This window comes from Strix uralensis, unplaced genomic scaffold (assembly GCF_047716275.1).
Source record: "Strix uralensis isolate ZFMK-TIS-50842 unplaced genomic scaffold, bStrUra1 scaffold_116, whole genome shotgun sequence".
Lineage (NCBI taxonomy): Eukaryota > Metazoa > Chordata > Aves > Strigiformes > Strigidae > Strix > Strix uralensis.
The window spans coordinates 33,910-60,077 of record NW_027436758.1 but is presented as its reverse complement, the minus strand read 5'-3'; the positions used below and the strand labels follow the sequence as shown (position 1 = coordinate 60,077).

General features: G+C 41.7%; 1 long non-coding RNA gene and 1 pseudogene across 1 annotated transcript in view; one reads left to right on the top strand and one right to left on the bottom strand.

Moving 5' to 3' along the window:
- Nucleotides 1-6,178, bottom strand: part of LOC141938498 (kinesin-like protein KIF20B) — a 38,738-nt pseudogene extending 32,560 nt beyond the window's left edge.
- Nucleotides 6,179-6,611: 433 nt separating this feature from the next.
- Nucleotides 6,612-26,168, top strand: part of LOC141938497 (uncharacterized) — a 31,430-nt gene continuing 11,873 nt past the window's right edge. The window contains exons 1-6 of the long non-coding RNA XR_012627311.1: nucleotides 6,612-6,650; nucleotides 7,648-7,769; nucleotides 11,442-11,618; nucleotides 15,472-15,566; nucleotides 15,821-15,939; nucleotides 19,949-20,145. This is a non-coding gene — a long non-coding RNA (uncharacterized LOC141938497). The remainder of the gene's footprint in view (nucleotides 6,651-7,647; nucleotides 7,770-11,441; nucleotides 11,619-15,471; nucleotides 15,567-15,820; nucleotides 15,940-19,948; nucleotides 20,146-26,168) is intronic.

Genomic DNA, 26,168 nt, shown 5'->3' with positions numbered 1-26,168 from the left:
ACCCTTTCCTACCAAAGCATCCTACTTTTGCACATGAAAGGCAAAAAGGAGTCAGATAAAAGCCTCGGTGAACACTTGATCTTTCTGAATCCAGATGCAAGTTTAAAAAGGGTTCACTTAACTTTGATTTCTAAACCAGAGAGGAGAGGAAAGAGGGGAGAATGGAAGAGAAACAACTATCCTGTCTCAGACTGACAGCATTATCTTCCAGCCTCTGATAACTCCTACCGCTCCTGAGACAGATGGGCTTTCACCAGTTACAGCACTAGCTGTGTTGCCCAAGTCAGAACCTATGTAAAATCTAGCTGGCACTCAAACACCAAGCTAGGAACCAAATAACATACTAAAGTACTGTTGGATTACATTTGTTTCTCCTCATCTACTCGTAATTTTTTGTTTCTCGTAATGCCACTTGTAATTCAACCTCACATGAACAAAGTAGCAGTCACTGGCAAACAATGAACAGTCCTAAAAAACTGTTGCATCTTTCACTTAAGTCCCTTACCATTGACTGAATACAGACTGCCATGTACTGCCAGAAAGGAAAGGCTATATTGACAATACTGGGAATAACAGAAGAGGAAATCATGGCACCCCGTAGGCAACATTCTGCCCTGACAGTTCTTATCACAAGTTGATAGTTAAGTCCTAGAAAAATATAATAGCATGAAAAAGTCTGCAGAGTCTGAAAAGACATGAATCAAAAAGTCTTGAAAACCCACACAATATAGCCCAAACTAGCCAAGCATGCGGGACTGTACACTTTAGGAATTTTGGGGGGTTGTTATTTACCTATTATTTATTAGGACAGAGCATGCCATCATTGCCCCAGATTAATGATAACTGAAAATACTGGCAGTAGTCTTTAGTTATAATCTACCTAACAGAAGATCACTTAGAAGACAATGTCACTTCAATAAAGATCAATTTCATATGGCATAAGACATATTGTCCTTCTACTACTTCTGTGTATAAAATAAGCATTATAGAATCTAGAACTGCCATTTTATTACAGGAGAAATTGTTTCCATCTAAATCAAGCCACCTTATTTGTTAAAATGTTTTGAAAAATAATTAAAGAATGACATCTTCCAACCAGAAAGGATATTGAGCTTTAACAGTACAGAAACAGTACATCAGGAGACAAGGTCTCCTAGGATATTATTGATAAACTCAGAAACTCAAGACAAGACAGAAATACTTGGAAGTACTCAAATATGTTTCAAAACATTTATGCTCTGCCTGTAATAATTGAAACGGACTCAAATACTATTCCTTATTTGGAGACAATGCATATAAGATGCATATGACCTTTATAATAATGATTAAAAAAATATGAGTCTGGACTTACACACTTTTCACATTCTGATATACAGAACACATATTTTCTTAACTCCCCCCTCCACCCTCTAGATACTTGGAGGAAAAAAGAAGTCACATACACCTGGTTGAAATTATTACAGCCTTACAAAGCAATACCACTGTATGTTTACGTAAACTCTGGCAGTGACTGTCAGTTGGCAGTTTAGTGATATTGGTTATGGAAGGAGACTTTCAAAGGCTATTTATTATTATTATTATTCAAGAGAAGCCAATGTACAGGGCCTACAGCTTAAATAAAGGAGAGAGTTATAATATTTCTGCTAGAAGTAATCCTCTCAAAAAAAAAAAAAAAAAAAAAGGAATTTCATTCAAGAACACATTTCTACTTATACCTTGGAATGTGTAGGTTTTCCCAGCATTTGTAACGCCATATGTAAAAATAAGACGATTATATCCATCTAAGAAGTCTTGCACTGGTTTCTTCATGGTGCCTTCAAAAAATTCTTCTTGAGTTGTTTCAGGGGCAAACACCTGAGCATTACCAAGAAACATCTTTATTTTGTTTCAGCAATCATTAGAGACTTTTAAAGAATCCTTTAAATTCTGTATGTTTATAATCTTAAAGACTATTGACAGTTTAAAAATCTAGTTGGATTGCTATTTAATAATATAAAGTTAAACAAATTTTTCCAGGAAAAGATTAAAAATTTTTAAAGACAATTCATTTACTTGTGAAAAAGTGAACTTCTGTCCAACAGTTTTTTCACTCAGTCGACTCAAAGAATATTGGGGTGGCTTCAGTATGACACTTGTTGAATCTTCAATCGAAACACAGCTCTATTAAAAGGAACCAGAAACAATGCAGGCATGAAAAGTGTATGAAAAGCTCAGCTTAGAGGAAAAAACAAACCAAAAACCCCAAGCATACATTTAAGGTATTTTCAAGCTATATAAATGTCACACCTGCAATTCATTTTCTCTCTCCAACGATGTAAATGGCCTAATACGCAGGCAAACTTGTATGTGTCCCTTAGGCTCCAAAACGTTCCTCTTAAATAAAAAAAAATAAGGAAGTTAGAAATTTGACTAGCTTCTTTGTTGGATAGCTAGCATCTTAAGGCAGTTTTATTTTCACCAGGCTACTTTGAACAGACTTATTTGATGACAAGAGAAGCAAAAGTAATTCACTACATCAGTTTTCACAAGTGCTTAGGCCTCTGCAGAAGTTCGCTGTGATAACTTAAGAGTTCATAATCTTGCAGCATATATATATACACACACACACGACACTAAGGCAATGAGAAATCAAGAATGAAACCCACAAAAACATTCTATGATTAAGCTGCTCCAAGACTGATGCGCCCAATAAGGTATCAATGCAGTGCCACACAACTTAGTCTAATCCTATCTATCTCCTCCAAATTAAAAACATACTAAAGATGCTTTTCATCTTCTCTGTAAAATTCTGATTATTCGTATTGATGAAAAGACTAAGTTTATTAAAAAATATCCAAACAATGCAAACGTTAAAGCTTTCTTACCTGGCTTGTGTCCGAGTCTGAAGAAACCAAAGAAAAATCACCAGAGAGATCTGTTTTAAGGTCTTCCACACTTACTGGCCCTGTTCTTTGAAGTGGCTCAGCACTAGCAATATAGGATGGTCTGAAAAATTCCTCTTTATCCAAATTTGGTTCCATCCTGCGAGATAAAATAAAATCCTTCTTTTGTTTTCTGATCACATAACATAGAGCTTCTGAAGTCTCTTATATAAGACAAGTCAATTTGAAACTGATAGCTGCAGTTTCTTTAAGGAGAAAGCTTTCTTTATCCTATTCAAAATTTACACAGCAAGTTTCTGATAGCTGGGGAGAGGGTCTGCAATGGAGTTCACATCACGATGAAACAAGACCAGCCATTCTTCTTTCAATGCAAAGCAACTGTTTACGAGGGAAAAAGCCTTACTCATATACCACAACCTTGCTAAAACCCATGTTTGACAAGGAAGATAGAATTAAAAAATAAAAACACCAAACAATCATATTGTTCCACATCCGTTTCTCCATCATCCCATTATTGTGTCCATTTAGAATAAAAGTTCATTGCAAGAGTAACCCAAACTTCATGGTTATCTCTGCAGGACCTGATAAATAATTGGTATTATAAATATAACACAATGTAGCTTAATGCATGACAGAGTTCAGAAAAATTCTGAAGACTAGCATATAGTTTTAGCTATTAAGGGGACACTAGAAAATTAGACCTCATGCCAGAGGGCAAGTTACAGAATTGCTTTTTAGTAACTTTTTCAGTCATTTTATAGATCAGCAATTCATCTATTAATCCAAAATTTAATGATTTTTGTGCATCTCAGAATCTGGGCAGTGAAAATTTGCTATAGAAAATGAAAGTAAATTGATTCAGCGTTGATAGTAGACAGGTAGATTTCAAAATAATCTTTAAAAAGTGCATTTTATTTCAAAATATTAGCATATTTTGTCTGCCCTTCACTCTCCAGTTGCTTTTTCCTGTGATGTTACAGATGTGGCTTGGCAGCTTTTGTTATGAATTAAGTTTAACTCATTGGGCTCACAGACTATGACAGCAACTCACTGGGCTCATAGACTATGGCAGCAAGCATTCCAGCAATTAGACATCTACCACATGGTCTCCTACAGTTTTGAAGCTTTGGACATGATGAGTCAATGGTCTAATACTACATTCCCATGTCTATGCTACAGCCACGTGTATATATATTTTGTCTCTAAATACTAATGGAGAACACACAGCATTCATTAAAACAGTGGACAGACCAGGGCTGGTTCAGAAAAGGTGTTGCCTATTAAGCAGTCGTAATATTTTTGTTCCGCCCAGCAAAAAACCTGAAATATGCCAGCACTTTGGTGTCAAAACATTTAACAGTTCAGCCTGACTATCTAGCTTGTAAAAGGCAGATACAAGGCTTCATGAAGCCAGACAAACTTCACCAAGAGGCAAATGAGGTAAAGCTATACATAAACTAAGCAGCAATGTTTAGTTTAATCTACAGTTCTTATTTTTGTCAGACAACTATATGAAAACCAGGAAAAACTTGGCCTGAAATACTGACAAAGCTTGAACAAACACCAAGTTGGGAATAAGCTACTACTGGAAAGAAACATACCTGTGCTGTCACGATCTAGAAGTCTTCCTCATCAGCTACACAAAGTCACAGGGCAAAACTCTTACCAGACCTTGACAGGAAACATAGTTGTTAGGTAACTGACAGTTTAGTTGTTTTAAATATAAGCTTATTTTAAAGTGTGATTTGTCGAGATTATGCTCTCACTCTGTGCTTTTTTACCTAAGGGGCAAAATACAAACATTAAGCTATGTATGCAAAGCTGGAATTCAAAGCATTCATATGAGCCCAGCATTCAGATAAGTCAGGTTGAACCACTAATAGCATGTAAAACACAAGATGCAAACTGTCCATCTGTCTGCACATTGTGTCATACAGCACTGTAATTACCTTAGATGTTCTGGGGTAAACAGGTATACTGCCCGGCTGTAGCCTCTAAAATGTACTTGTATACTGGGATACGTTATTGTAATTCTGCTTATCGTGACAACAGAGTTTAGAGCTGCAGACACCTTAAGAGAAGGGTATCCAGAATGGCACACAAAGCAAAACCTGGTCACGGTACATGTGATAGACAGTAAACTGTTTGTTCATCAAATTCCATTGAAGATACTGGGAGCTCGTGACATGTTATTCCATAAACTATGTTGGCCTAAGCTTAATCTTAACTATTACACTGTGTAACGACTAACTGACTGTAAGTGCTTATCTAAGTTGAAATGCTGAAGCAAGGACTCCTACTAGGCAAAAGACTGAAAAGAGGGAGAAAGGGAAGAAGGACAAAGGGGAGAAAGACAAAGGGGAGAAGAAGAAAAAAAAAAAAAAAAAAAAAAGGGGGTAGTGTCTATATTCTGTAAGATATAAACAAAGACTTTGTGAGCCACTCTCAGGAAAGTAGGAAATACGAGAAGCTGGTGACGTGAGGAAGACCCGGATGGAGCGACCCCCTAGCTGCAAAGTGCGCAGACGCAGGATACACCTTCTCAGAGAGACCCGATAACGGAAGGCGGAGGATATAAAAAAGACGGACCCTCGGGAAGTGAGTGCGCGCCGTTGGTGGAGCAGGGACTCCCCGGCCGCCCAGCGCTGTTTTGCTTATTGCCGCTTGCTAAAATAAATAATTGAAATTTAATTTGTCCTAACTTGCATCATTTTGGCAAGATAGTCTATAACAGTACACACACAACCTGTAGCACTGTCAGACAGCACAAGGGTTGAAAAGGCTCCAAACCTCACAGCTGGCAGCTTATAAAGAAACATAACGCATCAGTACTTACACTTTAAAAAATTTAAAAGAAAAGTTTTCCTCCGCAATTACCAATCTCTCACTGCAAGGCTTCGCAGTGTTGTCCCGTTCTTACGGGACACTGCCGCATGGCCTGGTCATAGCCCTGGACGCTACCCGTGACTTGCACGCCCCTCAGCAGTACCTAAAAGTTTTCACACACACATCCCCCGCTCCACAAGTTTTCACCCACCGTAGTGCCAGGGGAGAAGCGAGGGGAAGAGGCCTCAGCACCGCCTGCCACGCAGACCCCTCAGCACCGCCCGCCACGCAGACCCCCCCAGCACCGCTTCCCAGCTCCGCGACCCCGAGGTCGAAACTGCCGCCTCCTTCCCTCCTCTAGCGAGCGGCCGGCAGCCCGACAGCCCCACAACCCCTTACCGGAGAGCGCACGGCAGGCTGAGCGAGCCCAGCCACCGACCTCCGCCAGGCGAGAGCCGCTCGGCTCTGCTGAGCGGCCCTAGCAACCGTTGCGACTCACCAACAAAACTAAGGCACGGCCGCGATTCTTTTCAAATCTGACCAATGGCAGAGCTCGGCGCCGTCACGCGACCGCCGGCGAGGGAGGGCGGACGTTGCCGCGGCGAAAGGCTCGGCGGGAAATGTAGTCTGGGGGGGGGCACGCGGCGGGGCCGGGCCGGGCCGGGCAGCCCGGCTGGCGGGGCGGGGGGGAGGTTTCCTCTGAGGCGGCGGCTGGGCTTCGCAGTGGGGGCGCGCTGCGCTGCGAGGGGTGTTCTCTGAGGCTTCTGTGTTGCAGGCACCCAGAGCCGCCAGGGCCCGCCCTCTCAGCGGCAGCACGACCTCGGCTGCCCCGGGAAGGCGCCCTGGCCTCGCCGGGCCTGCCCCGCAGCCTGCCCTCACCTGCCTGCCTCACCGTCTGCAGTGCCCGGGCTTTGGTCCCTCAGGTCTGGCAGAAGGATGTATGTAAGTTCGAGCTTGTCGATACTCTGGGTGATGAAAGTGATGCTGTTTCCACAGGCGTTCTGCAGGCTGAGAGGCAAGCTGAGGCTTTGCAGTCTGTATATAATCACTGTTTGCAGGCAGTGAAAGGGAAGAGGCCAGGTGACGTGCTCAAGCTGCAGATGCCCTATATCGGAGCAGGGATCAGCACAATTGGGAAACTCCAATTTTAAATTCAGGCTGTCTTGTTCCTCATCCTGGATTACAATACTGACAGAGTGACAGCTGTAGAAAACACTTTGTAAGGTATCTTTGTTTAAAACTTTCCCCAGGTGGAAATTACTGTTTGGTACCAGGTTTGCATGATAGGGATTTAATTTCTTAAACATCAGTAAGAGAAATCCTTTGGCTTCATTTTCAAAACAGTATCATAATGCCAAACAGATCATCCTTTTCTAGAATGTCAGGGTATGGAAATGTACGGATTTAGGTAACAAAAATCACCATAAGTTTCTCTTTAGACTCAGACAGGAATTCTTTGAACTTTAATAAAGAATGTCTGCCTGTTTTAAATTGAAATAAAAGGAAAAGTAACTTGAAAGTAGTCAATAACTACCAAAACCAAACGTTTGTCTTTCATTTGAAGAAAATGCCAGCTAGTGCAAGCAATTCTGTAAAAGAATAATTCTACACAGATCCTGTATCAGCTGCTTTGATGAGGTTGTCTTTAAGATTATATCCCATCTTTCGTTAAACAGAGGTTGTGTCGTATCAGTAAAAGATGTGTGCTTGATTTCAGTTCAGATGCAGGCCATGTTGCAAGAGTCGGTGTGTTTTAACAGCAGAAAGTGATGCGATTTTGGATTTGAAATTGCTTGCCAAACAAAACCGAAAAGCTCTTGTAGACATTCTTTAAGACTTAGGCTAACTTTTTAAAAAGTATTTTAGTTTCTATCCTGAACAGAACAGTGAATTCAAACTACTGAACTAACCTAATGCCAAACCACCTTTTTCATACCAGGAAGGGACTGAGAATGGTTCTCAAATAAAGGGGAAAATTAGCTCCTGTGAGCAAACCTGAAAGTTGTTCTCTTCTACTTGTTGAAAAGGAAAACTGAAGATCTTCTCGGAATATTTTTCAAGGTATATTCCTAAAAATGTTGGGTGCTGTTTTCTGCAGAACTTGGGGCATAACAAAGCTCATAGTACAAGCAGTATTTTGGTTTTGTTTGAATATTAGATTTCTGAAACTGATTTTAAAATACTGCACATGCTGCATAATTTAAACTAGTATCTCAAAGGACTACCATCAACATACTAAAAGAGCAAAACACAATCTAACATGTGCTCCTAGCCTCACACAAACCATGATAAAGAAAACATTACATCAGCATAACCAACCCAGCCTGTTTTGGAGTGGGAGATGATGAAACTCTATCTATGTAAATAACCTTTATGGCTTTTCACCAATATATTCTCCTTAAAGTAGTTTGTGCAAGGACAGCCAGTTGCAACAAAAATATCTGCTGCCAAAAGTGTTAACTCATTAGCTCCTGAAATTTGATTATGTTTCTTTTTAAGTCCTCTATAACTTGTGGAGCAAGGGTGCCACTCTGCAAGGGGAAAAGATTTTTTTTATGAATTACTTGTTACAGCTCTCGTCATTACCCTTAGAAACTTATGCTCCTTATATTTGGGACAGGATTGAAAAGTTGTGGATAGTCTCCTCATCAGAGTGATGAGATGATGCCCTCTGAGACAGCGTATCTCGGGTAGCTTTTACACTGCTGTCAGAAGAAATTAGAGACACAGTCAACACTTCTGGGACTTGGCCCAGCATCCTTCAGCACATCTGAGCAGCAGCCAAACCAGAACTGGCTTCAGCGTCTTTGTACTCAACTCATCTTCCCCGGGGAACTGACAAAGCACTTCAGTTTCCCCTCAGCACTCCTGGTTCTGCTGCGCTTCCCTGTGCCCTGACAGCGCTGCCTTCCCATCCTGGTTGGAGGAGAGTCCTTCTTCTGCAGGGCTTGTTTGGAGCTGACTGGCAGGAAAGCTCCCGTTCCTTGTCACAGAGGTGCCTTGGAGGAAAATGGTGTGCTGCGTTACCTTCTTGGTAGTCTGCCATATCAGCCCCTTTTCACCTGTCTTTCAGGGCAGTGCGTGTCATTTGTCTTGTGATTTGCACAGTCCTGTGGGTGCATTTCACACTGCCTTTAATTTGAACCTATATAGTGGTACCCTCGTTGGCCCAGTGCCATCAGTTGCCTTCAGGTGACATTATTTCTAAGTCATATACAGCTGATTTTGTGAACTCATGACTTTGCAGGCTGTTGATTTGTGCATTCTTCTTTACTGATATAGGTATATTTTCCTTTATGTCTTTTAAGCAATAAGCTGCTTCTTCAGTGTCACATTTCCCAGTTCATCCAATATATTTTTTCCACAGCTGACTTTCAATTCTTCAACTATTTGCTTGTTTCCTGCTCAAGATTAGCTTTAAAGGCACAAACTTAAGAGAAAAATGACTTGAGTTTGTCCGTGTAATTGTTGTGCATCAGCGTGCATACGTTCAAGCCTTCCCTTGAACCGAGGGGCGCAGAGGCAGTCACTGGCAAGCAGACGATATTCACGTTGCGGTCCGGTGTCAGTCGGCCAGCACAGCGTCTCTTCCTTCAAAGGGACCTGAACTTACGTCAAATTAACGACGGGAGACAAGGTGACGGGGCCCGGAGCGCGAGGCCCGCCGTAACGTCCAGCCGTAGCACCTCGGCCCCACCGTCAAGGCCCCACCGGCCCCGCTGGCCCGGCAGCGCTGGCGGAAGCCGCCTCGGCGCGAAGCGAGGCCACAGCCCACCCGCCGCCGCCCCGACCCCGCCGGGCCCTCGCGCCCAGCCCCGGCAGAAGGCGCCCAGCGTGGCAGCGCAGCTCGGCCCGGGGGCTGCCGCGGGCACTCCCCAGCTCGGGAGGCGTCGCCCCGGGGGCAGGTGACAGCGTCGAGGCCCGGGAGATCCGAGCGGGGCTGGGCGTCCCCGGCCGGGAGCAGGCGGGGTCTGGCCCTGCAGGGTGGGGGGTGGCTGGCTGGAGCCCCGCGGCGGTGTGGGGCCGGAGCCGCAGCCGTCCCCGGCGGTATCTGTAGTCGGGGCCCTTTCCCCAGGGGCAGGGGCTTTCTGCCAGCCGCCAGCCTCCAAATGCTGCGGCTGTTTCGTGGGTAATTTGGTTAACTGAGTAATTGCGGGAGTTCGGGCAGGGTGGGAGGAAGGAGTTGGCGGATGGTCATGAGGCCGCTCCCTTGAGGTGCTCTGGAAGCATAAAATACAGTCTGGAAAATGAATCCCAGACCCACCGGCAAAGAGGGGGCTTGAGCAGCACATGGCAGTGTGAAATAGCCGGCCGGGGGCCTGGGGAGGAAGGAGGGGATCGCTGATGGGCTGCTGGAGGCAAGCCATAGCGCCTGGTGCTGGACTCGGGCCTTGACACTTGGCCTCTGGCGACTTCCCAGCGCCAGGGCTGGCTGCTGTGGCAAGTAAGGTGTTGGGGTTGCCTGTTGCCCTGTGGTCGTTTAAAGTCATTCACTGAGAAGAGAAGAGACAGGGAGCTCACAGCTGGAGGCATGGTTGTGTTAAGGCATGTTTAGGTACTGCTGCATGTGTGCTTTTCATAGATGCATTGAGGCCACCTGGTCCCATGACAGGGTTTTGTGTTATAAAAATGTGCTACATGTGCTCAGCATATAATTTTCAAATCTTCATAGCTTCATTTGAAAGCATGTACATGGCAAACATAGTATTACTCCTTGAGCAGGAGCTGTATTGTTTTACATAGGAGAAGATTTGAACTATATTTACTAAGATGTATGTTGTTCAATTTGAATAACTCAAGACTTAGTCCTTGGAAAGAGTGCAACTGAGACAAAAAAGCTATTGCTGTTTCTCCCTCCACCCTGGTTATTCATTCTACCCTTTGATTTATTGCATAATTCTCTGATGAGCTAAAGAGATCATTTCAGCTTTAACCAACCTTTTAATCTTGTAATTAAACCAAATAGTTTCAAAATCGATTATTCTCTGCAATACGGTAATATAAATGATTACTGTTTTGAAGGTCAGATCTAGCATTTTGAAATCAGAAACTTCTATCTCTCATCAACAGGCTTAAAAATGTACCTGAAAACATAATTGTGTGTCTTGGATCATTACGCTTACCAAGTGTATGAGTGTACTTAGGTTCTCAGGTCACTTTAATTCGAACAGCTCTTAAAGAAGCGTGTGTAACCAAGTGCCTCACAGTAATAGTGTTCTATACTGGCTCTAGCAACTAAAATAAGTGAATGGCTTGGATATTTTGAGGAATTAGTAATGCAGTTTTTTTCAGTATTAGTGTGCTGTATATTTTTTACATCCATCCATCCATCCATCCATCCATCCATCCATCCATCCATCCATTTAAATCTTTTGTTACTATGATTAGGAAGCTTTTCAAGGCAGGATCATTTGGGCCTTCCATTAGCGCAGTTGTACTCATGTTTGCCTAATACAGTGCATTCTTAACCTCACAGGAGCTTTTTAACATCATCACAGCATAAATGATGATAAAGTATGTTTCTTAAATGTTTCTGTGACATACCCTACTCATTTAAACTGCCAATCTGGAGTAAAATTTAATAGACTCTCAAGATGAATAATAATTGAGAAATATTTTGTGTATGTATGTGCGTATATATATATTTATATGTTTTACTACCAAAGGAAACTGAAGCTTTACTAACTGGAGGGGAAAAAAACCCAACTTTTATTTTTCTTCTGCGTTTTCTAGGGTCTTTCTGTAACTCTGGCACAGATGCTGTAAGACCACCAGTGATGGCTAAGTATTTTACTTCTTTATTGCTGAAAGGGGCTGAAGCATTTAGACAGGAGTTGGCTGATCAGGCCAAACAACACAGTATCACAGTAGTCAATGTAACAGCAAAAGTGGCCTCCGTTGGAGAAAATGGTAAGAACTGTTTTCACATTGTGACACAAGTATTTGTCCTGTAAATGTTTTGTCTGTTTGATTCATTTTGTTTGTCAGTGTCAATGTCTGATGCAATTTGTTGTCAAATGTCAAAACATTCAGTCTGTTTTGTCTGACTGATTCATAGTCATGTAGCAAATAGCTTAGCTATCAGGTATTTAAGATACATGTTGTGAATAGTAAAACTATTGTTTAAAAAATATACGGTCAAAGGTTTTTTTGTGAAAGTGTATTTATACAAGAAAAGATGACTGCTCTTAAATTGTGTGCTGTCTTATTTTTAAGAAAAGTCTGCATAGATGGCTTTTCCGTAGAACTGGTTGCTAAATATAGTTTCTGGGGCATTTGTGATGTGCCCCAGAAAATTAACTCCATCCCAGCCAGAGCCGGTACACTGTCTCACTTTGGGTTGTGATCATGCTGAATCATGTAAACCAGGCATTTTTGAGTTACTGGTAATCACATAACTGAAAACCTTGCCATAGAAAGCACAAGCAGAAAGAGTGACGGTTGGTATCAACTAGGTGTGTAATATTCTTCTCTCCTAGTCGACATTCTACTGATGTCTCAGGACGTACTGTTAGAAATGGCTATACAGCTGGAATAATAAATCGAATCCTGTACTTAGAGAAGTCAGTATGAGCTTTGCCGCTGTTTTCACACAGCCATCTTAGTTTTCCTATGGGTTTCAAGGTTACATCCTTTGGACATAAAAATAGAGTGGTATGGTTAATGCAGAAGGACAGATACAGTACAGGAACACTGGCTACTTCAGAAAATGTTTTTTATATGTGCTGCTTATATTTCATGAAGGGTGTTTGAACTGTGTATCCAAATATTGTTTGGTTCCCTAAAATGTCCCCTTTTTTCTTTTTCTTTTTTTTTTTTTTTAATTTCTAAACCTGTGCCTATGTTCTGCAAATATTTGCATAATGTCTTTTTATCTCTAAGTCTGGGACTAGGCCTGTTTTGCACTTTTTGCCATACATGATGTTAATTATTTTTTTTTGCAGACAGTATGTTAGCTTGAAACCTCCAGGTTAAGGGCTGGGCATGAATTCCAAATCTTACTAGTAAAACTATTTCTCTCCATGTGTTGTTGATTCTTTTTCAATCATCCACAGAGCTGTGTAAATACCAACATGGGTAACCATTATTTAAAGGTAAAAATCTCAGGATTGACTTTCCTGAAATGAAACATATGTTTGAATTTTATTTCAACTGAGGTTTCAGAAGTTTTATTTCAGTTCCAGGCTGCTTATGGAAATTCTTCATGGTGTAAGAAATTCAAGCTTTAATCCTTAGGATTACTTTTTTGAGAATACTGTTTCTTCTTTTGTAGTGTTATGTAAAACAGAGGCTGTAAATAGCTGTCTAATGGTCCCAGAGCCCTCAGAACAGCCCAGAAAACTTTACCAAAGGCATTCTGTTGCTCATTACATTCTCAACTGTTGCTGTCCTCTTACTAGAAGCTTAACAAGGTAAATAAATTGGAACATGAAGTCAATACATATCTAGAGTCATGCCATTCTGAAATGGGGAAACTGGCCAAGATACCAAGATATATCTAAATAAATATCAGATATTTATCTGATAGCTGAAGAAACTGAAAGATCTCCACTAAAGGGGGGGGTGTGTGTACATATATATATGTATATATAGTTCTGTGTAGAAGCCAGAAGACTGGACACTTCTGTGTCTCAAAAATATAAGGTGCCTCAAAAAGATGTGGTTCAAGAGTAAGAAGCTTACTGCTCATGTAACATGGGCTAAATCCAAGGAGCAGGATATGTTACAGTGCAGCCATTACAGTATTTCAGTGTAGTATTACTCATCTTTCTGGCTCTGACACCCAAGACAGAGCTTCTTTTATCCTTGGCAAGTGTCAACTGTCTGTCTTGACCTCAGAAACTAGTGCCATTCTCTGATGTTATGTACCATTCCTCGGAATGTCATCATGGTTTTGGGCACTCAGGGCTTCTCCTTGAACTTAAGTGAAGATGTGACTGGAGTGGGATAGTCATGCCACTGACCTTCAGATGTTTTAACTTGGGCTTCCTGTAGAGCCAGTGGTGAGAAATGCTCAGAATAGTTTCAGGCCTAAGTTAAACTCTTGTTCTTTCCAGTTATGCTACATGGTACAGCTAAGCAATATAACCATAACCTGAATTGCCCCCTGGAGGAACCTTGCTTTCTAGCCTCTTAGTTTAGATGTTAAATTTAATGTCTAATATTGGGTAACACAGTTATCCTAAAGCATGATAAAAGGGCAAGGAATTAACATTTAGAAAACAAATTTCTTAACCAGTCACATCTTTAAAGGACTTGAAAATAATGGCTCTTTGACAATAACAAATGGCCCAGGGCATTTCCTGTTTTGGTCTGAGTGGTCTGAGCTCATCTTCCTTTTTTTTTCTTTTGTAAGCTTATGTTTTAGTAGTATTTCAGGCTGGCCATTGCCCATCCTGTAGGAAAAACAGAAGGCAGGGAGCTTAATACACACTAGACATCTGCCCTGCATAGAATGAAGTCATACTCCTGAAAAGAAGAGCCTGTATTTGTGCCATGCGATGGGACTACAGTGTTCTTTGCAGTCCTTGAAGAGAAGCACAGTCTTCTTCCCTGAAAGTGCACCAGCAGATGAAAGATGATGAAAACTCATGAAGTCTCTGTTGCTTCTCAAAGGGTTGATTAATGAGCAGCTAGTTTTTTAAACATGTTTTTATACCATTATTTTCAGCCAAATCAGCAAGTAGATCCATGTGGCCAAACAGGTGCTGGGACAGCAGAAGAGCAGGCAGAAATGCTGGTGGGACAAAAGAGCAGGGCTGCTTCTCATCTATTAGGCAGTCTTAGATTGGCTAAATTGCTTCTGAAGTTGCATCTTTGGCAATTCTTCAGCAAGGAGTCAAATATGCAGGAGGCTGGCTGGATTGCAGCCTTTGGGCATATCCAGACTTGCAGAGTTAGAGAGAGTATTTCCAAATGTTGTTCAGCATAAAGTTCTCCATTTAATGCTGCCCTGATGTTGTCACAACATGCTGCAGCCAAGGATGAGAAGAGTTTTGAAGCAGGCCAGGCTTCCTTACTGAAAGTTTGCTCACAGCTGAAATCTGAAGAAATTGAAAGGTTTCCACTGAAATGATGAGTGTTACCAAGCACTGGCTGATCTGACCCTCTGTAGTCAGAATAAACCCCATTTTGCAAAAACTGAGCTGTAAACAGCAAAATTCTGTTGTTAGTAATTCAGTTTTGTGCATCTGAGTTTCCCTTTGCTGTTTCAACAGATTATAGGATCTGACTGCAGTTCCAGTCAGGTGCTTTTGTATAGTGTTGCCAAGTACTGTCATGTACTGCATCATGTATGTGGGTGCACTGAAGAATACACAGACATTTATAAAGCACCGTAAGATCTTTCTGGGTGAATGGCGTTATAAACCTAAGATAATTATTCCAACAATCCAAAAATTCTGTATAAAGCAGATTTTGGCATTGTGAAAAGAAACAAAACATGCAACAATTTAGGGGTAAGGGAGGAATCCTTTTATTTTAAGGATAATATTAGTATAAAGTTAGAAATGAGTAATTTTCTAACTCATTTCTAACTGGGTGACTCATGCTCTTGGCAAATTAATTATCCAAGACAAATGATTCAGAAATAGATGCTATAGTTTTATTATTTTTTTAATCAGATGGCTATTGCTGTTACAAATAAACATGAGGCTTGATTTCAGGTATAACAAATGTAGCTATACGCTGCAAATTATGCCACAGTGCTGCTTGAGTATGTGTTACACATGCCAATTTTTCTTATCTGATGTTTTGGTTTCAGTTTTAGGTGAATGCTGTAGTAGCTACTGGGTGTCTAAAGCAGCTGTGGCCACCAAGAATCTCAGCAGTGAACTTTGACAAGGGAAGTCTAATGTGGTATGTATTTCTTTCCATACAGGAACTGTGATTTATTAAAGCCTCATCACAGGAACATTCCTATGAACAAACTTTTCACCTCAGAATTCTTAATAAATTGTTTGATGAATATTATTGAGAACATTGACATGGGGATGATAGAAGATCCATGCCATCTTTGCTTGGGATGGATATATTGTATTGTTGGCTGTAACCCCCTGTCTCTGTTCTCCTTCTTTTTTTCTCCCTGCCCTGCCCCTCCTCCTTGGCTGCAGTTTGTAAGGGAATATCACAATGCAGGTCTGATCTGTTGAAACCACAGCTAATGCCCATGCCTGCCTCTGATGGGAAGAGAACACAGACCACAAGTTTGGGATTTCTGGCCTCTTTTTAGGCAAGTCTGTTGCTTATCTTCCCCTTTGCCCCCCAGTTCCCTTTGTTCCTGCCCTTCCTCTGTATCATTAATTCATATCAAAGTTCAGTGTTATTGGTTGCTGGGAACGCAGTTTCATTTGGCTATACGTACACTCTTCCCTAAAAAAAGTCAGATACTACCTCCACATTGCATGTTCATCGTGCAGTGAAAATATGGAGCATGATTTTATTGTAGTAGTTCTGAATGATTTTCAGCTGAAGTAATGAAGAGGAAAGTCAGGCACATTTTTGTGAGGGGTTCATGTTTCTCAACTATGATTCTTAAATTGGAAGTTTTGAGTTTTTAATAACATTAGAAATTATTCATGTTCATTGCAGATACCTATACATCCTTATTCTTAAAAGGCAGGATATTTGCTAGCATAGCTGAAATTATTCCTGTAGTGAGACAGGAGAATGTCTAAGGAAAACTGCATTGAGTAATAGTTTCTATTCTCTTTATTTTGTTCAGTTGTAAATATAGTAGACAACAGATGAAATAGCTATTGACGTAGAGAATAACACAAATTACGTCAAACAAGGACTTCAAACAGCGTGTTTTGAGGTCAGTAACCTGTGTGCCTAGAACTTTGGTCACACTGGTGACAGCCAGCTGACATAACTTATGTGGATGTACATGCAAAGATAAATAGGTAGCTTTTTGCTGAATTTTCCAAGCAGAACAGCAAGATGTCAGTGAAGGTGTATGTTTCTAATAGGCTCAAGGTGCTTCAACAAAGGAAGCTGTTATAGGTAAATTCTCAAATTGATGTGAGACAGGGCCAATAAAAATTCCAATTGTTTATTTAGCAAGCGGCAACAAGCAAAACAGCGCTGGGCGGCCGGGGAGTTCAACTCCACCAACGGCGCGCACTTTCGAAGTTTTTTCGTCTTGCTTATGTGTTACAAAGTGATGTATATTAATGAAACTCTCATATATATTCATAATCTATCCCCGCCTACCCCCGCTTCATATTTTAATGAGGTTTCTCTGCGCAGTAAACTTCAACAGTTCTGGGCGGTGGTCGCAGAGTCCTGAATAGTGGTCGTAGAGATGAAGTATCTCCTCTTCCTCGCCGTTGAACTTTTCACCCCAAGTTTCTGCGCAGCCTCTGTAGTTCTCTGACATGTCTCTGCTTGCCTCTTGTCTCTACATGTCTCTGTTAAAGCTCTGATAAGGACGCACCACTATATCTTCTACCTACCCCCTACACAGCCTTGATTTATTATTTTAGTTAAGCTAAGGCTTGCTGTTAGTCGGTTAGTTTTATACAATGTAGCAATATTAGCTTTACATAGCTCAGGTGGTGATTTACTTCTCCATTGTTTTAACTGAATTTGATGAATAAATAGTTTACTATCTATCACAGAAGCCAATACTGATGAGTTAACTTGCTGAAACTGCAAGAGGTTTTTTTTGCTTGTTTGTTTGGTTTTTATACCTAAATGGATCCTGTTTTCAATAAACAGCATGAAGGAGGAGTCTTTCCAGGGCTCTGCCATATCAAATAGAAGACAGCATGTTCTGTCTGATGAAATGTAGGTTTGACTGCTAATCGGCCAACGCAAAGCACTGCTAAATTAATAGCCAATTTTGCTGAGAATACAACTTCTCAGGAACTGAAGGTGTTTCCTGAATCTGTGACTGGCTGAGAAAAATGGGAATTCCTTTTAAGAAAATCAGGATATTCTGATTTTTTCAAACAGAAGTCTTTCATATTTCCATGTCAGCACTGATCCTGCCTAGGCAAATGAGTTAAAAATCGGAGAATGACTCTGGAATACTGCAACTGAATTTTCCAGTTGGGGGGCATGGATATTTTAATTTTCATTTTGGGTCAAACTGATCCAAATACGTGTTTCGGTTTGGAGGTGAGACCTGTCTGCAAGTCCTTTCTCAGCTCTCTCACTACTTTTTGTTTTAGCATTGTTGCTTTTGTTTCTTTAAATGGGAGATGAGAAGAGCAGTTATTCACACTTTATGAAGTGTCTGAAGACCTCTGGGTACAGAGCACTACATTAGTGCAAAGTATTTAAATGTAGAACTATGTCTTCTTCCTTTTTCCTTATGCCAGTCTGTGCTGTGACTGAAATCAGTCTGCTTACAATCAAATTTAATAGGGGCAGAGAATATTTTTTTTATGTTTTAACCACAGACTTTCTCATTCAGTGAAAGTAGGGTTCCAGCCTATTTCTCTCTGCAGGAAATTCATATATATATTTTTTTTTAATGTTTTAATTGATTAGGTAGTTTTTGCTACTCCTATGAAAACAGTCATGATGTGTCTATCCAGTGCTGTTTGCATTTGCTTCAAAATGTGGGAATTAATCCATGCTAAAAATTACTTGGTTTATGTGTGCGTTGTTTAGTTTATATGTTCTGGGAGGATCTAAGGACTGAAAACTGGCAATAATAAGGAGGTCATAAATCAGGCAGCTTTTCTTGGTTTAGGATTTTAGGTCAGGCGTATCAATTCCATCTTATGCTAGATTGCAGCTGTGCTTGTGAATGGAGACTAGATCATGTCATGTAATTTGTGGGGATTTTCTCACTTGCAATCCATGACCACTGATGCCTCATAACCACTGCAGCAGGGGTAGCTGTACCTTCCTGTCTGGTTTGTGTGCTTGTTCTCTTTCTTTTTTTTCTTTCTTTCTTTCTTTTTTTTTTTTTTTTTTTTCCCTTCTAAGAGGAAATGAAATTAAGATAGATGTCTCCTTTGGTATTTTAAGTAAATTTTATAAAGGGAGGAAACGCAAATCAGTTGGTGCTTGCCACATATAGAGCAGTCAGACAAAAAGTATGAGGGGTTGATGTCTTAGCACTATCAGTTCTGTTTTCAGTGGATATACAGAGGTTTTGTAAACAAAAAAGGTATCTCTGTCTCCTGTTGTACAGGAGTTACACAATGCTTTTGTTTTCTTTTCCCGTGTGTGAAATGTCTGGCACCAAAGTAACTCCGAGGCTTCTTTATCTGACTTCTCTGTCAAAATTAAGGATAAATACAGCAAATTTGATTAGCAGTGTTCATGAGATCAAGGAGTCTGTTTTACCATTCTGGGTTAAAAAGAATGATAAATGTGTATAATTAGGACTTTATGTGTGTCAAAATAATGCTTTGGTCCCAAGGTGTTCAGTCATACGTTGTGAGATAATAGAACACCATCTATGCTCTGTGGTACTTGGCATATATGTTTCTTAGACCCTTTCAGGTTAATCATTGATTCAAAGAACTTGTTTCAATGACCCAGATGGTCTCTTTGAGTCTTAAATTCCCATTAGACCAAGTGTGTGTATTAGTTATGTTTTATTGCAAGAAAACAAAGATTTTGGTGACACTAAAGTTCCTGCAGTGAAATGCAAATTGCCTTCTGTGTGGGAGAGATCCTGGAAGTTCCTTTCTATTGTTTTGGGTTTTTTTCACAGTGTATCTAATGAAAAGACAGAAGTCTGTGTAGTTCTGTTTTTCTTTTTTTGTGTGTACATAGATTGTATTGACCTTGTGAAAACCTGAAAGCACTAAATTGGCCTCTTGAACAAAATGAAATGCATTTCACAGAACAGACTATTCCCTGTAGTATTTATTCTGAAAGGTCACCAGTCACAGAAACATCAGAGGATGTAACTATGGCAAACCAACCCAATGTTAGCATAATGTTTGGTTATTTCCCTTCTTTGTTACTAGGTAATTGGAGCCTTTAGGAACACATTTGTCATTTATAGCACAGCCCCTTTCTACACAAGACTCTGATTCTTTGCAAACATGGATAAAAAAGGTATTTTTAAAAAGATTAGCATTTGAGTTTTATTGTCTGTGGTTTCAGCTTAATTTCACAAGGACATATTAAATGTTGTTCAGCATCAAAAACCTAAGCAAATGTTTGTTTTATCTATCAGAAAGCAAAGTCATGTTGTTCAAGTACTAAAGTCTTAACTCTAGATTAGTTGTGGTGTTTGGACTTAACTCTGTGCTTAAATGCTCTTTCAGACATACACTTCCCTGCTACTGAAGGTGATTGAGGAGCAAAACCAAAGGTGTGGTGTGTTTCTGTTTTGCACCGATTCCCATCTGTGGACTAGTTTGGAAGAAGGAAAATAGAAGCTCTGTGACCTTTCTAGCCTCTGATGGACACTGTGTGTTCCCTCCTGGGTTAGAGGAGTAAGCCAGTTTTGTCTGGTTTGGAGGTATGTATGTCTAGCTAGAATAGTTGAGAGAGATGCTTTTTTTCCCTCTTCCACATACAGACATAGAAAGTCTCGTTCCCTGTTGCAATAAAACATATATGGTATTTGTTATTCAAATCTCAAGGGGAAAAAGAAGTTGTAGTCAGGATGTTGTGGCCGAACAGTTTTGTAATTCTCTTATGTAAATAAGAAATAAGATATATGTATATAGTTTCTATTGTTAAAATCAGTTGTTAGAAGGGACCTAAAATGGCCCCCATCTCCAAGCCACTACAAAAACACTTGTGCTGAGTCATCCCCCCTTCTGTGACGGAAACCTGAGAAAAGCCCGGGAAAACAGGAGAAAAGCCCGGGAAACTTGTTTACAACTTTGCAGACCCCTCAGGGTACGCCCATCATGAATATGGATGAAGCCTACACTATAAAGGGACTCAGTGCTGTCCTGTAAGGTGTGTGTCTTGGTAGAGCAGAGACTCCCGGCACACCCAGCGCTGTTTTGCTCACTCGCCGCTTGCTAATAAAATTTTATTCATCACTAAAAATTGAGAAGTGGTTATTTCCCACTAAATTACAATTAATCAATAACAAATTTAGTGCCGTGACTCAGATCCAGATCTTTTGGTGCGAAACCCCAGATAGGGGAGGCGCCCTATCTTCAGATACCCCCAGTCTGAGGATCTCATGGCCAAAACGCTGGATATCTGAACCCCTTTTAATTCGGACTCGGGAGTGAGCAAAAGAATCTGCAGAACCCCTTAAATTTTGTGCACGAAGACCGATCGAAGACTCCGGGGAGGAGTAAGTATTTGCGTTTGTGCAGTTATCCGTTCGGTTGGGGTTGGTAATCCCAGAGTGCGAATGAGTGAGAGGTCTCGAAGAGATCACCCGAGTGCGGACCCTTTAGTAGTGCAGTTCTCGTAGCCTGCGAAGGAGCGAGTCACGAATAAGGGGAGCGTGTGTGTGTGTGAAAGAAGGCACTCTGGAAGATGGGACAGAGGGAAAGCAAGCCCTCTGGATCCATGGGTGGGGGCAAGGAAGAATTGCCGGATATCCCACTAGGAGGTTGATAATCCCAGAGTGCGAGCAAGTGGCACTCTGGAAGATGGGACAGAGGGAAAGCAAGCCCTCTGGATCCATGGGAGGGGGCAGCTGAACTCCTCCCGCTGCTGGCTCCAGCTGGGACAGGGCTTGTTCCCGGGGCGCCACAGGCCCGACCCGAGCAGCGTGCCCAAGCCGAGCCCTGGAGCAGTGTTGCGGAGCCTGGCCCAGCGTGGGGGAGGGGGGAGGGGGAAGAGCTGCCCACTCCCCAGCCGGGAGGGCCTGTCCTGAGCACCCAGCTGCCCTGGGGGGGGGGGGGTTGGGGCTGGGGCAGGGGGCACCGAGGGGCCCCAAATTAGCGTTTAGGCTTCTGCTCAGAGACAGGCTGCAGTAAACTGTCTCGAGGGGGCTCTGTGCTGAGCACCCCCCCCGCTTCTAACCCGCTCATACTTGTAACCAATGATTCTGACCCCGAATCTTCCGGACCCCCTCAGCGGGTTACCCGAAGCAAAGTTAAGGAAGGAAGATTATACCCCCTTAGAGAAATGCTTGTGCCAAGAGTGGGGGCACAAGGGGAACCGGGAGCAGGGTATGTCGCTGTTCCCCTCAACACTGGATATGTGAGAGATTTTAAAAAAGAAATGGGGAACTTATTAGAGGACCCGCTTGGCGTAGCCAAACAGGTGGACCAGTTTCTTGGCCCAAATTTATATACCTGGGATAAATTACAATCTATCCTAGGAATTCTATTTACTATGGAGGAACGAGATATGATCAGGAGGGCAGGTATGAGACTTTGGGACCAGCAACATCAAGTGGGTCCCACAGCAGATCAGAAGCGGCTGTTGGTAAAACCCAACTGGAATAATCAAGACCCAGGCCACCAAACCCACATGGCAGATTTAAGAATGATCATAATTCAAGGAATTAGAGAGTCAGTTCCCCGAGGGCAGAATATTAATAACAGTTGTACTCGGGAATAGATCCTGCCACCCCTGTGGGGCAGGCATTATTAAAGAGTCAGTTTGTGGCTAAGTCTTGGGCGAATATTAGGAAGAAGCTAGAAAAGATAGAAGATTGGCAAGGGAGAGGAATTGCTGAGAGAAGCTCAGAAAGTTTAGGTGGATTCCTACTTGAAGTGGTGGTACTGTTCTTGTTATCAATTTGGATACCCAGATAATGATCTATTTAAATGTCGTTTCACTTCTTCCTGACTCGTTTATTATTCAGTATACCTTTGCCTGCTTGACTTGGTGATCAGAAGGTGACAGCTTAGAACTTTCTATCCTCTTGGTATTTTAAGGACTGTAGACAAGGATCAAAAGATCACTGTGATAGATACAAGCCCTTGGCTAGCTTCAGCAGCTTTTTTTTTTTCTTAACAGTGATGAATCAATTTAAATAAGAAAATTGGAGTAAAACATTATCAGAGTGAAAGCAATACTCCAAGAGGGAAAAAAGTGAGCAGATCTGCAGCTTAATCTGGCTGCCTGTTCTTCAAGCAGGCAGCTCTCTTACATCATTGGCAGGAGTTGAAAAAAAAAAAAAAAAGAGAATCAGGGTTCTAGCATACAGGCAGGTATATGGGCTGGGGAGCCAAGTTTAAGCTAATTTGCTCCCAGACCACATTCTTTTGGAGCTGCTAATCTGGTTTGTACTTCTTAGCCAAAAGACAGGGAACTGACATAATTGTAGCGCACTGACTAGGCAGCTCAAAAATGTTGTGTCTTTTCCAAAGAAGGAGGATGCTGCTGTGCCCTTTGCAGACTTTCTCCTCAACAGGCCGTGGCCTAGAGCTTACCAGTTTTGTAATTTGTGATGTGCTATGTAAACACCGCGCAGCGCGAGTGTGGTATAGCTGCCCAGATGCTTTATTTGATTGCATCTGGAAGTACATGGGCAACAGTCTCGGTAGATTTAAACTACCCTTGCTCTAAATGTCTAGACCCAGGAGTAGGAGTTTCAGGTTGAGAGGAGGCAATGCAGAGTGTGTAACAACTCAAACATGCAGCAAACTGCATTATTTTAGCCTGAAAACTGTTCTGTGCATTCCCCAGTACCTGCATGTAATAAAGCTGTGCAGAACATGGATGTTTTATGTGATGACTACCTGGAGAGCATGGTTTCTTTGGGATCAGAGATTTTCATTCATTGAATGGTTCTGCCTGCTTTAATATGAAGGAAGTGGAATGTTTTTATTGCAAAAGGAAGGGGCATGTGAAGAAGGTTTGCTGGAGAAGAATCCAAGATGAGAAAATGTTTTCTGAAGATTAGTGGGGTCAGGGGCTCTATGTGCTGGGGACCCAAAGAACAAAGAGCCCTTGATAAAACTTAAAGTGGGTCCTCAGCGACAAGAGGTAGAGTTCCTTGTGAACTCAGGAGCCGAAAGATCTACCATTCAGGCTCTGCCTCCAGGCTGTAAAGTATCATCAGAAAAAAATCAGTGTAATAGGGGCTAAAGGTGAACCATTTGAGGCCCTGGTTCTTCATGATGTGATTGTTGAATCAAAATGCAAATATGTGATTAGAACATTTTTATTATTACCAGAAGCAGATTATAATTTACTTGGATCTGATTATAGAATTGAGAATTAATCTGAAAGTAGAAGAAAAAGAACTCAAAGTCAGATTATGCCCCCTCACAGTGGCGGATGAAGAAAAGATTAACCCAGAAGTATGGTATACCCCAGAGACAGTGGGTAGATTGGATATCACCCCCTTTGAAGTCACCATTAGAAACCCAGAGATCCCAACTAGAATCAAACAGTATCACTTGCCACAAGAAGGCAGGAGAGGCTTAAAGCCTGAAATAGAGAGACTCCTTAATCAGGGGTTATTAGAACCTTGTATGTCACCTTTTAATACTCCAATATTGCCCGTTAAGAAGGCAGATGGGAGTTATAGATTAGTGCATGACTTAAGAGAAATCAACAAAAGAACTGTAACCAGATTTCCTGTAGTAGCAAACCCCCATAACTTTACTTAAATCAATTGAATCCTGAAAATCAGTGGTATAGCGTAATAGACTTGAAAGATACTTTTTGGACATGTCCTCTAAAAGAGGAGTGTAGAAATTATTTTGCTTTTGAATGGGAAGACCCAGATACCTTTAGGAAACAATAGCTGAGGTGGACAGTTTTGCCTCAGGGTTTTACTGAGTCCCTTAACCTCTTTGGACAAGCCCTCGAACACATCTTAAAAGATTATAACTTGGGGGAAGGTGTTACTTTAGTATGGTACGAAAGGAAAACATTAAGTTGTTAAATTTCTTAAGCCTCCAAGGATTAAAAGTATCCAAATCTAAATTGCAATTTGTAGAAGAAGAGGTGAAGTATTTAGGTCACTGGATCAGTAAAGAAAGCGAGAAATTAGACCCAGGGAGGGTAAATGGAATTCTTTCTCTCCAGGCTCCCAAAAACAAACAACAGGTTAGGCAGCTCCTTGAACTACCTGATGGGAGGAAGGTTCTCCTGAAGACAGTGGCTTGGAGGAAGGTTCTCCTGAAGACAGTGGCTTGGAGACTTATGAAAGATTTCCATACTAAAACTCACTGGGGAGTACAAACGTTAGTAGATCAGTTTGCTATTAAATACATGTGCATAGAGATTTATAATGTTGCTAAGGAAATAATAAAAAGCTGTTTAACGTGCCAGAAAATTAATAAGCACCAACTAAGAGAAAAGATTCAAGGGGGACGGGATATGGCATACAGACCATTTGGAAGAATTCAAATCGATTTTACAGAACTACCAAAAGTAGGACGGTACAAATACCTCCTAGTATTGGTAGATCATCTCACTCATTATGTGGAGGCCTTTCCCACCGCTCGAGCTACAGCAAATACTGTGGTAAAAAAATACTCTTAGAAAACATCATCCCTAGGTATGGAAATATAGAAGTAATCGATTCGGACAGGGGTCCCCACTTTGTGTCTAAAATAATCAGAGAGACATTGACTTCCTTGGGGACCAAGTGGGAATTCCACACTCCCTGGCATCCAAAAAACCTCAGAAAAAGTAGAAAGAATGAATGGGGAAATCAAGAAACAACTTACCAAATTCATGTTAGAAACAAAGATGTCTTGGGTTAAGTGCTTACCCCTAGCACTTCTGAATATCCGGACCCAACCCCGAACTGATACTGGAATATCCCCATTCCAAATGCTATATGGTATGCCCTATGATATGGAATTTCCCACTGATCACCCAGTATTGGAAAAAGACAATTTGCAACCATACTTAATAAACCTCATGAATAGGAGGAAAGAACTACGCAAAAAAGGGATGGTAATACAGAGACCTCCATTAGAAATTTGTATGTCGTCGTCTGTCTTGGGGGGGGGGGGGGGCGCGAGGTCATCGTCTGTCTTGGGGGGGGTCGAGGTCTTGGGGGGGGGGCGATGTCGCCTGTCTTGGTGGGGGGGGGGTGGGGGGCGAGCTCGACGCCTGTCTTGGGGGGGGTGGGGCCGAAGTCGTCGCCTGTCGGGGGGGGGGGGGGGGGGGGGGCGTGGGCCCATGTCATCGTCTGTGTTGTGGCGGTGCTGTCGTTGTCATCTCTCTTGGGGGGGTGATGTCGGGAAGTAGTTGGGTACATGCAATAGCGATATCATTATCCTAAACGATGTGCTTTAGTTTCCTGTGAAAAACAAAAATGCTACTGGGTTCGCTTCTTTTCTAGCAAGACCACGCACGCGACCTAACTTCTAACAAAACCATGTTCTAGATAGGAGTAAAGAACAAAGCAGAATTAGATCCTATAAGATTTCCTTCTCAGAAATACCACAGGCTGCAATATAAATTATTTACTGCACATTGCCAACAATTCAGAGTGACCTTGACATTCTGACTAACTCCCCTAAGAGTCCCAAAGGACAGAATAGACAAAAAACCACGGAATTGCATGACATGTATCAGAAACTGTATGAACCAGCCTAACTAACACCTAAGTTGCTAGAACAAAAATAAATTGCAAAACATGACAAACAC